General features: G+C 52.5%; 1 long non-coding RNA gene across 1 annotated transcript; it reads left to right on the top strand.

The window, feature by feature from the left end:
- Positions 1-9,320: 9,320 nt before the first annotated feature.
- On the top strand, positions 9,321-10,319 carry LOC135292738 (uncharacterized). The gene is made up of 3 exons (XR_010354909.1): positions 9,321-9,466; positions 9,578-9,755; positions 10,070-10,319. It is a non-coding gene; the product is annotated as an uncharacterized LOC135292738 (long non-coding RNA).
- Positions 10,320-12,603: the final 2,284 nt, after the last annotated feature.

The raw sequence follows: 12,603 nt of genomic DNA, 5'->3' as shown, positions 1-12,603 counted from the left end.
GCCCAGCACGGCCCGGCTTCTCCCGCTGTCCCGGCTCACTCACCAGCTCGCTCCAGTGCCGGATGCGATTCCGTGGCACCCTTTTGATGGCCACCTGCAAGCCAAGGGGAGCAGCGGGCTGAGCTCAATGCCCACCCTGCCCAGCCCCATCCTCCTCCTCCTGCGCCCCCTCCTCCTCCGCCCGCCGCCGGCCCCGCCGCTCACCGGGGCGCCGTCCGAGAGCCGCGTCCCCGACCAGACGCTGCCGAATCCGCCGCGCCCCAGCAGGGAACCCAGGCGGTACCGCTGCTGCAGGGCCTCCTGCGCCTTCCCTGCGGGCGGGACGCGGCTGTCAGCACTCGGCCCGGGGCCAGCAACGGCCCCCGAGCGCCCCTCACCCGCCCCGGCCCGGCCATCCCCCGGCGTTCGGTTTTTGGAACGCGGCACGGGAGGCTCGGGGCCGGCGGCTGCGCTGCCGAGCCGGGGGAGCTCGGGCCGGGCAAGCCGCAGCGGAGGCGGCGGGAGAGGCAACGCCGCCTGTGTCCTCCGAGCGCCCCGGGAGGAGCCGGGGCCGGGGCCGGGGTCGGGGTCGGGGTCGGGGTCGGGGTCGGGGTCGGGGTCGGGGTCGGGGTCGGGGCCGGGGCCGGGACTGGACCCTGCGTCGGGGCCGGGGCCGGGGCCGGGCTCGGGCCAGGCGGAGCCAAAAGCCGGCGATGCCGCCCCAGCCCCAGGCATTGACGCCCGCCCAGCAGCGCCAGCGCCAGCACGGCCAGAGCCGGGCTGAGGCCAGGCGGCGGCAGGACGGCCGGGGGCGGGCACGGGGCAGCCCCGCCCGGGGCCGGGGGCGGGCCGGGGGCATGGCCCAGCCCGGCACGGGGAGAGGGAGGCGGGGAGAGGAGGGGAGACCGGGAAAGGGAGAGCGGGAGAGGTACGGGGCAGCGGGAGAGGGAGAGGAGAAGAGACTCTCAAGTTTCTTCTGTCGCTGCTGCTGCCGCTGCAGCTGCCGCCGCCGCTGCCGCTGCTGCAACTGAAGCTCCGGGGCCGTTTGTCCCCGTGTCCGTTTGTCCGTTGCCCGCTCGCCCCCGCCCCGAGCCCCACGTTCCCCGAGGGCAGCCCCTGAGCCTCTGCAAACACGGGAACTTTGCTGAGTTCAGCCAAGAGCCAGAGTCTGGACTCCTGCACAGTGGCTCAGGAATCCCCTCGGTCCCTGCTGTGCATTGTCCCTGCTGAGGGTCAAACACTCCCAGAGCGCATTCCCTGAATGCAGAATTTGTACCTGACCCAAGCAGTGCACTTACCTCTCCAGCATTGATTTCCAAGAAAAACAAGGGAAGCCAAACTGTGTCTAGGTCATGGTATCTTAAAATGTCTAAAAGTTGCCAACTCATGGATCTTAGAAGTGAGATCTGTTTGGAATTAATGGGATGGACAACTAGTGCAAGATGGAAAAGGGGAGCATAAAAATAAATTGAGAAAAACGTCTTGAATTGTTTCAATTTTCATTTAATTTCTTAAAAGCTCTTTCAGTTTTTCCAGAATCTTCTCCTCAGTCCTGTTTGCTTTTTCCAAGAACCTTTCCCAGAAAATGAGGTGCAGCTTCTGTCACAAGGTGTGACACCAACTGCAGCTTTCCACACTGTGGCTGCAGCACAACACTTGCAGCAAAGCAGGAGAAATATTTGAAGAATTTGACAGCTTGTTCATTTCTTTTCCTTGTGGGCTGGGCAGTTGTGCCATTGGTAAGGTTTTCATTGTTACTGTTCTACCCTAAGCAAACATGACAGGCTACCAAGAACTCTTAGGGAATGCAAGCCTGACTGAATGCAGAGAAACAAACTCTAGAGCCTGCAGCCAGAAGTGGAGAGCTGTGTGATAATCATTCCAACACCCCCAAGGACATCTTGAAAATGATCTAGAAGATGAAAATGGGCTGACAGGGAGTTTGTTTCTGTCTTCAGTCCAGATTCTTCTACATCTGAAAACAATTCCACAGTCTCCATCTAAATCAAGAGTACAATCAGTTCATGAAAAGCACCAGAACAAACTGTACCTCTGAGGAGATGACTGAAAGAATCTGAGAAGGGAAAATGCAGGAGAAATGCATTTCTCAGCACTGCAGTACTTGCCTACCTGAAACCCTCCTCCATTTCCTCTGCATGCCTGGATCTGTTGGTGTCAGTTCTGTATTCGGTGGTGCCTCCAGCCCTGAATCCCCTCATCTACAGCCTGAGGAACCAGGAGCTCAAGGCTGCAGTGAGGAGACTGATGACTGGACATCTTAGGAAGCATTAATCTGATTCCAATTTTGGCAAATCACTTGTAATAAAAATCATCTTTTATAGCTCTTTTGGTTTGGTTCTTTGATTTCCCTGTCGTTTTCCTTTTAAAATATTCTTCCTAAAGCTAGACGATTGTTTCTGCCATCTCTGACTTTGTTTCTCTCCACCTTCCCTGTGGCCACAGACTGTGACAATGAGGGGCTGCAGTCTCAAAGGTTTTAAAGGAACTAAAGGATCTCCCAGCAAAGTTTTCTGCAGAGATCCCTCTATTCTTGCCTTCTCTGGAGCTGCAGCAGCAATGTCGGTGTGCAGAGCTGGGGCAGATCAGTGCTGGCCCAGCAGCTGTGCCCAGCAGCAGCAGCAGCACTTGGTGTTGCCAGTGCTGCTGCCGTGGTCCTGCCCCGCTGCCCTGGTGGCCCTGGTGTTGCTGCAGGGCCTGAGTGCTCTCGGGGCCGGGCACAGTCCTGGGGGTGGCAGTGCCGGGGCTGCAGCAGGGACAGGCCATGGGCACTGCTGGGGCAGCGCTGACGCCTCAGGCCAGGCCCTGGGGGCTCCAGGCTCCTTGCCCAGGCTCTCTCAAGAACACGGCCAGGCCAATGCTCAGCACAGAAAAGCCCCAGGGTGAGCAGCCCCAGGCTGGCCGTGGGCAGGCTGGGGGCAAACAGCATGGCTGGGGCTCTGCAAGGGCCCTGGGGGAGACGGGAAGGAGCAGCAGAGCAGGGGCTGATCCATCCCCAGTGCACTGCACAGCCCAGGGCAGCGTCCCAGAGCATCCTCATGGAGCTGCCAACAACATCCCCCCTCTGCAGCCCTGGCCTCTCCCCCAGCTCACAGAGGTGCCGCATCCTTGCAGGCACAGCCACGGCAGCACTGGCTCAGGAGCCCCTGTTTGCATTGCACAGAGCAGGCAGGAGCACCCCCATGCTGCTGCTGTGGGGACATGAACCTGAGGGAGCACAAATGCCATCAGCCCCTGGGGCCAGCAAGGGCTGGGGGACACCAGGGAAACCACTCAGCTTTGTCCTGGCCTCTGCAGTCAGCCAGAAAGCTTGTTCCCATGCACTGGGACTTGCCTGTCCCACTGCAGACGCTGTAGCTCAGAGCCAGGGCTGCCTGGCAGCCACCCCCAAACTGCCCTGAGCATTTCCTTTGCTTCAACTTTGCTTTCTGTAGTCTTCCTTCTACAATTTTCTTACTGTTGCTCAGCCCTGTTCCCTCCCCTGCAAACAGCCCATCCCTGTTTGCCCTTTCCTCTCTGGCCCCACTCCCCATTGCAGTTCTTGACTTGGCACCATGGGAACGTCCCTTGGGGAGCAGGATCGTCCTCCATGTGCTGCAGGAATTGTCTGCAGGCTCCTGCAGTGCCTGGTGCTGCTCCCTTGCCAGAGGCACCTCAGGCCAGGGGGACACATCTGGGCTGCTGTGTCTGCCTGTGGGGCTCCCTGTTCTGGGCAATGAGGAGGAGCTGCAGAGGCTCTGCAGGACTGACAGGATGGGCTTTGGGGCTGGGAGGAGAAGCTGAGGGACCTGGGCTGCTGGAGCTTCTGAAGAGGAGGCCCAGGGCTCATTGTGGAACTGCTCCAAGAGTGGTTTCAGAGAATCCCAGAACCAACAAGGCTGGAAAAGACCTTGGAGATCATCAAGTCCAACCTGTGCCCTGACACTACCTTGTCTCCCTGAGCCTCCTCTTCTCCAGGATAAATGAACTCAGTTCCCTCACCTGCTTCTCACAGGACTTGTGCTGCAGACCCCTCATCAGCCTTGTTGCCCTTCTCTGGACATGCTCCATGTCCTTCCTAAATTGGAGGTCCAGAACTGACACAGCACTCGAGGTGTGGCCTCACCAGCGCCCAGCACAGGGGAAGAATCACTGCCCTGCTCCTGCTGGCCACACCATTCCTGACCCAGGCCAGGAGCCACTGGCCTTCTTGGCCACCTGGGCACACTGCTGCCTCATGTCCAGCCTGCTGTCCCTCAGTCCCTGCAGGTCCCTTTCTGCCTGGCTGCTGTCCAGCCACTCTGTCCCCAGCCTGCAGCGCTGCAGGGGTTGTTGTGGCCAAAGTGCAGGACCCGGCACTTGGTCTTGCTCAACCTCACCTTGTTGGATTTGGGCCCTGGATCCAGTCTGTCCAGGTCCCTGTGCGGAGCACTCCTGCCCTCCAGCAGATCCACACTCACACCCAGATGGTGTCATCTGCAAATGTACTGATGCTGGACTCAGTCCCCTCATGCAGATCATCAGTGCAGATACTGAAATCCATGCTGGCTGGCTCTGATGCCTCAGCCATCCTGTAGGTGCCCTGTGATGGCTCTCAAGGTGATCTGTTCCATAACCTTGCCAGGCACCAAGGTCAGGCTGACAAGGCCTGGAGTTCCCCAGATCCTTCTTCCAGCCCTTCTTGGGGATGGGCTCACATTGGCACCTCCACTCCTCTGGCACCTCCCTGCTGAGCCAAGTCTGATAGTAGATGATGGAGAGCAGTTTGGGGAGCTCATCCACCAGATCCCATCTGCTCCCAGAGACACCTGTGAGCACCTGAGTGGCTCAGCAGGTCCCCATCTGCTTCCTCCTGGATTCCAGGGGGCTGTTCTGCTCCCTGTGCCCATCTACCAGCTCAAGAGAACACTTGTCCTGAGGATGGCCTGTCTTATTGTTGAAAACTGAGGCAAAGAAGGGGTGAAGTAGCTCAGCCCATTCTTCATCTTTGGTAACCATATCCTTCACAATAAGAAATGCAGGTTGTCCTTACCCCTCCTTTTGCCATTAATGTGCTTATAAAAGCATAATCATTATCCTTCACAGAAGTATCCATATTAAGTCCTAACTGAGCTTTCACCTCTCTCATTTTCTATCTGCTCAACCTATCAACATCCTTAAACCTTTCTTGATTTACCTGCCTCTATGTCCAAAGGAGATGCACCCTCTTTTTAACCCCTAAATTCCTTGAAAAGCTCCATGCCCAGCCAGGCCAGTCATTTCCCCCTCTGGGTCATCTTTCTGCACAAAGGGACAGCCTACTCTTGCTCCTTCAAGATTTCTTTTTTGAAGTGTTTCCTTCAAAACAAAATCCTTCCTGGAACTCATTGTTTTTAGGGGCTGTTTCTCTTTAAAAAATCAATACCCCAAATCTGCATCCTCAGTAGGCCAAACTCTGATCTTATAAGTCCAGGGCAGAAAAAATTTTGATGCCCCTCCTTCTTTCACGGAATATTGAAACAACTCAATAATTTCATGGTCACTGTGCCCCAAACAGCCTCTGACCAGCACTTCTCCCACCAGCCCTTCTCTGTTTGTGAGCAGCAGGAGACAGAGCTTTCCTTGGGAGTGGGAATTGCAGGAAACCTCCCCAAAGCACAGCTTGGAAGGTTGAGCCTGGAGCTGAGGAGAAAGCAAAGTCCCTGCCAGGGTGGAATTGTGGTGCTCGAGGTGTGGCAGCGTGAGGCTGGGCCATGGCCGGCTCTGTGTGCCAGGAGCCGGCAGCGCTGGGTGCAGGGAGCCCAGGGAGGGCACAGAAACGCTGGCTGAGAAATGCTGGGGCACAGCGAGATGGGCGAGTGCAGCCGGCCAGGGCACAGGAGCAGCACGCACAGGGGGCACAGCCTGCAGGACAGATGGCCGAGGGCTGGGCAGGGCTGGCAGGGCCACAGGCACCCAGGCCTTTGTGCCCTGGGCTCGGGCAGCGCCTCTGGAGGCCCCACAGCAGGAACTTTCCTGGCAGGGGCTGCACTTTGGCTCTCCCTCGGCCTCCCTGGCCAGGCTGGCAGGGGCTGCAGGTTGATGGCATTTGTCCTTGCTGCCCCTCACATCCCCCTGCCCCCCAGAGAGCCCCGAGCCACCCGTGAGGGACAGGCCCTGCTGGCCCAGGCTGGGCTCAGGGCTTGGCCTTTCTGCTTCCCCCAGCCAGCCCAGGCCTTGCTCAGCATTGCAGTTCCCTGCCCAGAGCCTTGGGCTCCCTGCACTCCTGGCCTCAAGGATCTGCTCTCATCATCCCTGGGGAGCCTTTGGCACTCCCTGCCCTCAGTGGGGCCCAGCCATGCTCCAAGGCACTTGGAGTTTTGCTGCTGACTCCTTGAGCAGCTTCTTCATCCTTCTCTCAGTGCCTGAGGCTCCTGGACCCAGCCCCAAATCCACCGTGGGGCTGATTAAAACACAGAAAGCCCTGGGGGGCTCTTTCTCTTCCTTCAATTTTCCTCCAAGTCTCCAGGGCTTGTGAAGCTGCTTGGAGTCAGTCTGGAGTTCTGTTAAGGAGGGAGATTTCAAAGTGCACCGACGGCATGATGTTTGGTTTTAATCACGTGTGTGGTTTTTTATTTTTCAGTTCAGAAAAGAGGTGAAAGAATGATTCCCCAGGTGATCTTGATGCTGAATGTCTCCCTAGGAGATCTGGGCATGGAGAGGAACAAGCCCCTTGCAGGCTGACCCATTTTGGACAACCTGCTCCTCACCATGTCTGACATGGCCCACCTGGGACTGACATCCCAAAACATAAAAAAGTATGCATTTTTAAAATAAATAAGATTGACTAATTTATAAAATTATAATTATAGTTTTTTTAATTTATATTAGTATTACTGTATATTTCTATTACCTTTGATATTTATGTGAAAAATTGAATACATTTTTAGCAATCAAAAAATTATTTGTCATTGGTTTTAAATAAAACAATTCCTTTCATTAAATCATTGATCACTACTGGCCATTTATTTCTCCTTCTTAATGCTAATTAGTGCTATTTTTAGATCTTTTGACATATTTTTTTATTATTTTCACGGCCAGGGTAAAAGGGTCCACTTTGGGGTCCCTGGAGACATTTCTGGGGCACATTTGGGGCAGTTTTGGGTCTGGGCAGTATGATAAACAAGTCCACTGAATTTAAGGATCAAATAATTATCTTTATTATTTTGCAAGCAAGAATAAGCAAGGACAGCGCTGGGCGGCCCGGAGTCTCCGCTCCACTTTGGCTCACAAAACTCCTATCCCCTGAGTCCACCCTTTATTGCCTTCTTCTCCGGGTTTAGGGATGACGTGATCTGTCTTCTGCGCTTGCTCGTTCAGTTGCTAGGGGGTCTTTTTCTGCCTTCTGGTGGTCGTGGGATGAAGGCTTAGTCCCCCTTAGTCTTCCTCTTTGTGAACGCTGGGTGAACTTATGCCTTATAAGGCATATCTATACAGAACACTATACACTTTCTGCAAGCTAAGCAAATCTTGCTAGTACTATACACTTTCTGCAAGCTCAGCAATTCTAGTGAGTTTAAGGATTGTTATTACAGCTGCTTCTCATTACTTTTCTTTCACAAGGCATAACTTTACAATGGAATTCCCAAAGCACTATAGTAAACCAGCAACCATATGTATCTGCACGAGAAGTTTTTTTGGCTATTTAACTATTGTTTTATATTGTATAGTTATTTAGCTATTGATTTAATTAATGAACAAACGTATTACTACTTATCATAAATCCCCCATTTCTTTTTTTACCAATTTTGTTCATAAAATCTTTCTAGTTCTTTCTTAGAAAGCATTAAATGAGCTGCCTCATGAATTAAGCTATGTGCACTAATTATAGGTGCTAACTTGCTTAGTTTCTTCATCATATTCCAATTCATAATGAATAGAACTGCTGACAAAATAAAACCAAGCACAGTCAATATCAACACCACAACAATGGGATAGCATATACTGTTTAGGACCCCTGTAGCATTAGGAGACCAACCGAAAAGGGTATCCCACTGGATGTCACTCTGGAAATGCCAGTGGCTCAGCTGAGAGCTCTGGCAGTGACTGACACTGCACTGAGAGGGGCCACAGTCCTGCAAGGGTCTTTCATCAGGAGCAAAGAGCAGCCTGGAGGGTGGGCAATGCTGGATCTGTACCACTGCGTGCTCATCCTTCACCTGAATGTGGAGCTGCCCCCCAGGTTGCCATGGATCACTTTTTCTTTTTCTCCTCTTGGGTATATTTTGGAGCAGCTGTTCTATGTGGCTTTTGATGGTGATCCTGTGGCAAGCAGCCATTTGCCTGCTGTGCTATCCTCACAACTAATACTAACTCCTCATTCCCTGTAGTTTTATTTGGGGTTTTTGATCTATTTGTTGCACTGGTTTGCGTGGGTTTGTTTGTTTGTATGGGTTTTTGTCTGATTTGGTTTGAGGATTTTGTTTGCTTTTTAATAAATGACTCATGAAGTTTTCCAAACTCAAGAAAATGTAAAGCAGGCTTGAATTTGCAGAAATTACTTTGGGCTGGGTTTAGCTGCATCCCCCAGGCTCAGGATCACTAGTATATTTTCAGGTTTTCCTCTGCATATCAGCCTGCCCAGAAGCTGCTTGGTGTTTCACAAATGGAGAAGACAATGGACATTGTGCCAAGCTTCCTTTCAAACAGAAAAACCTGGGTCAGCATGATAGAAAAGAAGAAACAAAAACTCACCAGTTAGAAGAGAACCTGTGTCCCACCATCTTCCTCTCCACTGTTATTAATTTTGTACATTTAGAGGCAAGCTGGGGTCTAAAGCTTGCATCTCTCAGTTCCTGATGCTATTTGCTACCCTTCAGCCTTGACTGGCCCTGATGTGACTGACTGCTGGGCAAGTGGGGCTGGGGATGCTCAGCCTGGAGAGAGGAGACACTGGGAGGCCTCACTGTGGCTCTGCAGGACTGGAAGGGTCCCGCAGGAAAGAAGGGGACAGAGTGTTCAGCAGGGCCTGTGCTGACAGGACAAGGGGGGATGGCTTTCAACTGCAGCAGGTTGATGGAAGCTGCATCTAGGGAAGCTGCTCTTTTCCACTGGGGGTGGTGGGGCACTGGCCCAGGCTGTGCACAGAGGCTGTGCATGCCCCATCCTTGGCCACAGGGCTCTGAGCAGCACGCTCTGGGGGACGACTGCTCAGCTGGGAACAAGATGTTGTTCTTCAGGCTCCCTTGCAAGCCCAACCGTTCAGGGACTCCATCATTCCATGGTCTCCACTGTCCACTTCAGATGGAGCCTGGGAACTGTGATGTCACAGCCCACGCTCCAGCTGGAACGTCCAGCGCCCAGCAAAGGGCACAACACAACCATTGGCCGCTGTGTTTGCACACTCTTCACCCTGCTCCTGCCCACTCTGCTTGTCACCTGCCCCCTGATAACCCCATCACTCCTCAAAGATCCTTAGTGCCTGGATTTTGTCATCCAGCCCTGCAGGATGCTCCCATTTGTTCTGAGGAAGGTCTGGTGCCATTCCATGGAGGTGGACACTCCCACCTGCCTGGGTGGACTGGAGCTCTGCGGGGATGGAGTGGGACAGGGAGCCCACTCTGAGGTTTTGCTACCTCTGCAGGCTGTCCCAGACAGAGAGGAGGAGATGGAGGTGGATATTGAGATTGATACAGAGGAGGAGATGGAGACGGAGGGAGCAGACACTGGAGAGGAGGAGATGGAGGTGGATGTGGATGAGGAGGAAGAGATGGACGTTGATATGGACGAGTCCATTGAGGACATGGACATTGATTAAAAAGGTGAGGAAGAGGCCATGATCTTGGCATGAAGAGCAATGCCAGCAGCAGGACAGGCAGAGTGGGTCTCCTGCTGCCAGGCTGGGGCTGGGCTGGGTGCTCCCTGCTCAGGGACATTGTAGCCAGGGCACTGGATTCTGGTGGCCATCCACAGCCTGTCCTCTGCCTGCTTGCACACAGAAGCTCCATGCCAGACCCAGCCAGGCTCAGTTCTGCTAGCAGAGTCCTGCTGCTGGGCCAGCTGTGCCAGCCTGGGGGCACATGCAAGAGCCCTCTGTGCCTGACTGGAGTGACCGTGGCATTTGCTTTTCTTCCAGGTGCGATGGACATCACAGACAGAGATGACACCCTTTTCTACATATGTTCTATCGTTTGTTGTTGTTCTTTAGAATATAGATTTTAGGACTATTTTTGACTTCTGTAAATACGTTTCACATAGTTTTGTTAGGTAGGTTTTTATGTATATATGTTCTATCAATTGTTGTTGTTACAAATATTCTTACAATGTAAATATCCTCTGTATTTTTGCTGCTGTTATTCTGTAATAAACAAATTTTATTTTTCACACCCCAGTTCTCCTTGTATTTGCTTCACGCACAGGCAGCATTTTGCCAAGTTGTAGTTTCCACTTGCTCCAGGTTCCCAGGGCTGGAGGTCAGAAGTAGATGAAGGGGAAAAATTCCACAATTAAGAGTGTCCATGACACCCAGAGCCAAAAGAAGCCCAGGGGATCAGGAAAGAGGGAAGCACGTGCTCCAAACAACAGCATAAATGTAGTGAGAGCTCTGGAGGGAACAAAAGAAAGAGGAAGCCTGAAGAAAGGAGAAAAGGTTCTCTTGGTGTTACACAAATGGAGAAGACAATGGACATTGTGCCAAGCTTCCTTTCAAACAGAAAATCTGGGTCAGCATGACAGAAAAGAAGAAAAATAAATCACCAGTTAGAACAGAACCAGTGTCCCACCATCTTCCTCTCCACTGTTATTAATTTTGTACATTTGGAGGCAAACGTGGGTCTAAAGCTTGCATCTCTCAGTTCCTGATGCTATTTGCTACCCTGCAGCCTTGACTGGCCCTGATGTGACTGACTGCTGGGCAAGTGGGGCTGGGGATGCTCAGCCTGGGGAGAGGAGACACTGGGAGGCCTCACTGTGGCTCTGCAGGACTGGAAGGGTCCCGCAGGAAAGAAGGGGACAGAGTGTTCAACATAAATAACTCGGTTATTTTGCTCAAAATGATAAGGGAATTGAATTGGGCTCCCTCAGCTTTCAAAGAAGTGTTTCTTCCTAGTTCTTCACAAAGGGGAACAAAACACTTTGCTGCAGCAAGCTGAAGGGAGGAAGAGGTTCCTTTCCCCCTGAGCTGCACAATAGGAGACAATTTTTTCGCCAAGAGGGAATAAAACCCAACCAATTTCCAGGTTTTTTTGTGTAAGGGAAAAGCTCAGAGGATCACAGCTGTGGGAGACACAGAGAGGGAGGATCAGGGATCTTCTGGGGGTTTTTGGGCTGGGGGACAGATGAAAGACATGTTCAAGCAAAACCTGTGAGAGCTCAAGACTCCATCCCGCAGAGGAGAAACTCAGTTTGACCCAAATGCCATTCAAATCCAACAAGCATTGAGGCATTTCCCCAAACTCTGCTGGGCCAGCAGGTACCCCCCAAATCACTCTGTGGGACCAGGGCAGCAGGGCCCTGGCACGGGACAGAGATGCTCCCCTGGGAAGCTGCCTGCATTGCCCGTGGGACTCAAGATCTACTTCTGAAGACCCCAACATCCAAAAAACTCCACACTAAAAGCCTTTAATTTGGGCTTTCACTTCTCCACTTGTCTGTTGTCACTAGGCAGCTGCTCCAGTTCAACACCCTTCTGATGGGTACAAATGTTCTCCTAATTTCCAGCCTAAACAGGAAGTTACTTCCATTCATTCTTCTCTAAGTACTGGGAGCTTGTACCTGATTTGCTCTTCCTCTCCTAGTGTGCATTTGTGCAGATAAAATGCCTAAGCCAGGAGCATTTCCTTCTTTAAATCATGTCATTTATTTCATTCCCATATAGTTGCACGGATTTAGCACTGGCTCAACACTCAGAATGTTGACAGCACAAAGTCCAGTTCTCACACCAACTCCTCCAAGTTTTGGACCAATTCTGCAAAGAAGGAAATACAGCAAAGAAATTCCAAACAGGAGCCCTAATAAAGATAATAAAATGCCACATGCCTATGTTTGCTGCAGGGAAGAACAGTGCTATTTATTCAATTATTACAAACAATTAAAGCAGCAGAGGGGAGGAAGACAGTGCTATCGTTGGCAGCTCCCCAGTCCTCTGCCCCTGGCATGAATTTCATAAAGCACAAATCTCCCAGCAGAAATCCCTCAGCAATTGATTTCCTCCTCGTGGAACACAGCAGGCACACACCCTGGCTTTCCTGGCCAGAAAAGAAGAATTTGCCTCGATGTTTTTCCCAGGCACGCAGCTGTGATGTCAAATCCCCCTCCCTGCCCTGCCAGGAGATTCCTCAAGTGACAAGTTTCTGTAGGGTGACAACCCTCTGGAGAGGCGCAGAGAGCTTTGTGTCAGTGTAAGGCACCCCCACAAGGGCACATCCCTCATTCAGGCTCCATCTTTGTTCACAAGCAGTTCCCAGCAGAAAATTCGCAGTGATTGCATTTCCCCAGAACAGGTAATTTCAAGCACATTTTTCTCTTGAGCTGTTCTGCCTTCCACAAAAGCAGCGTGCCAGGGATTGCTTTGGAGCATCAGGAAACATAGCAACACCCAACAGCCAAGACCATCCAAAGCCACTTATCAGCTCATCCCTACATCTCCTGGACTCACTTGAATGCCCGGGA

This window comes from Passer domesticus, unplaced genomic scaffold (assembly GCF_036417665.1).
Source record: "Passer domesticus isolate bPasDom1 unplaced genomic scaffold, bPasDom1.hap1 HAP1_SCAFFOLD_44, whole genome shotgun sequence".
NCBI classification, from domain to species: domain Eukaryota; kingdom Metazoa; phylum Chordata; class Aves; order Passeriformes; family Passeridae; genus Passer; species Passer domesticus.
The sequence above is the reverse complement of the archived record's forward strand: the minus strand, read 5'-3'. Positions and strand labels throughout refer to the sequence as shown.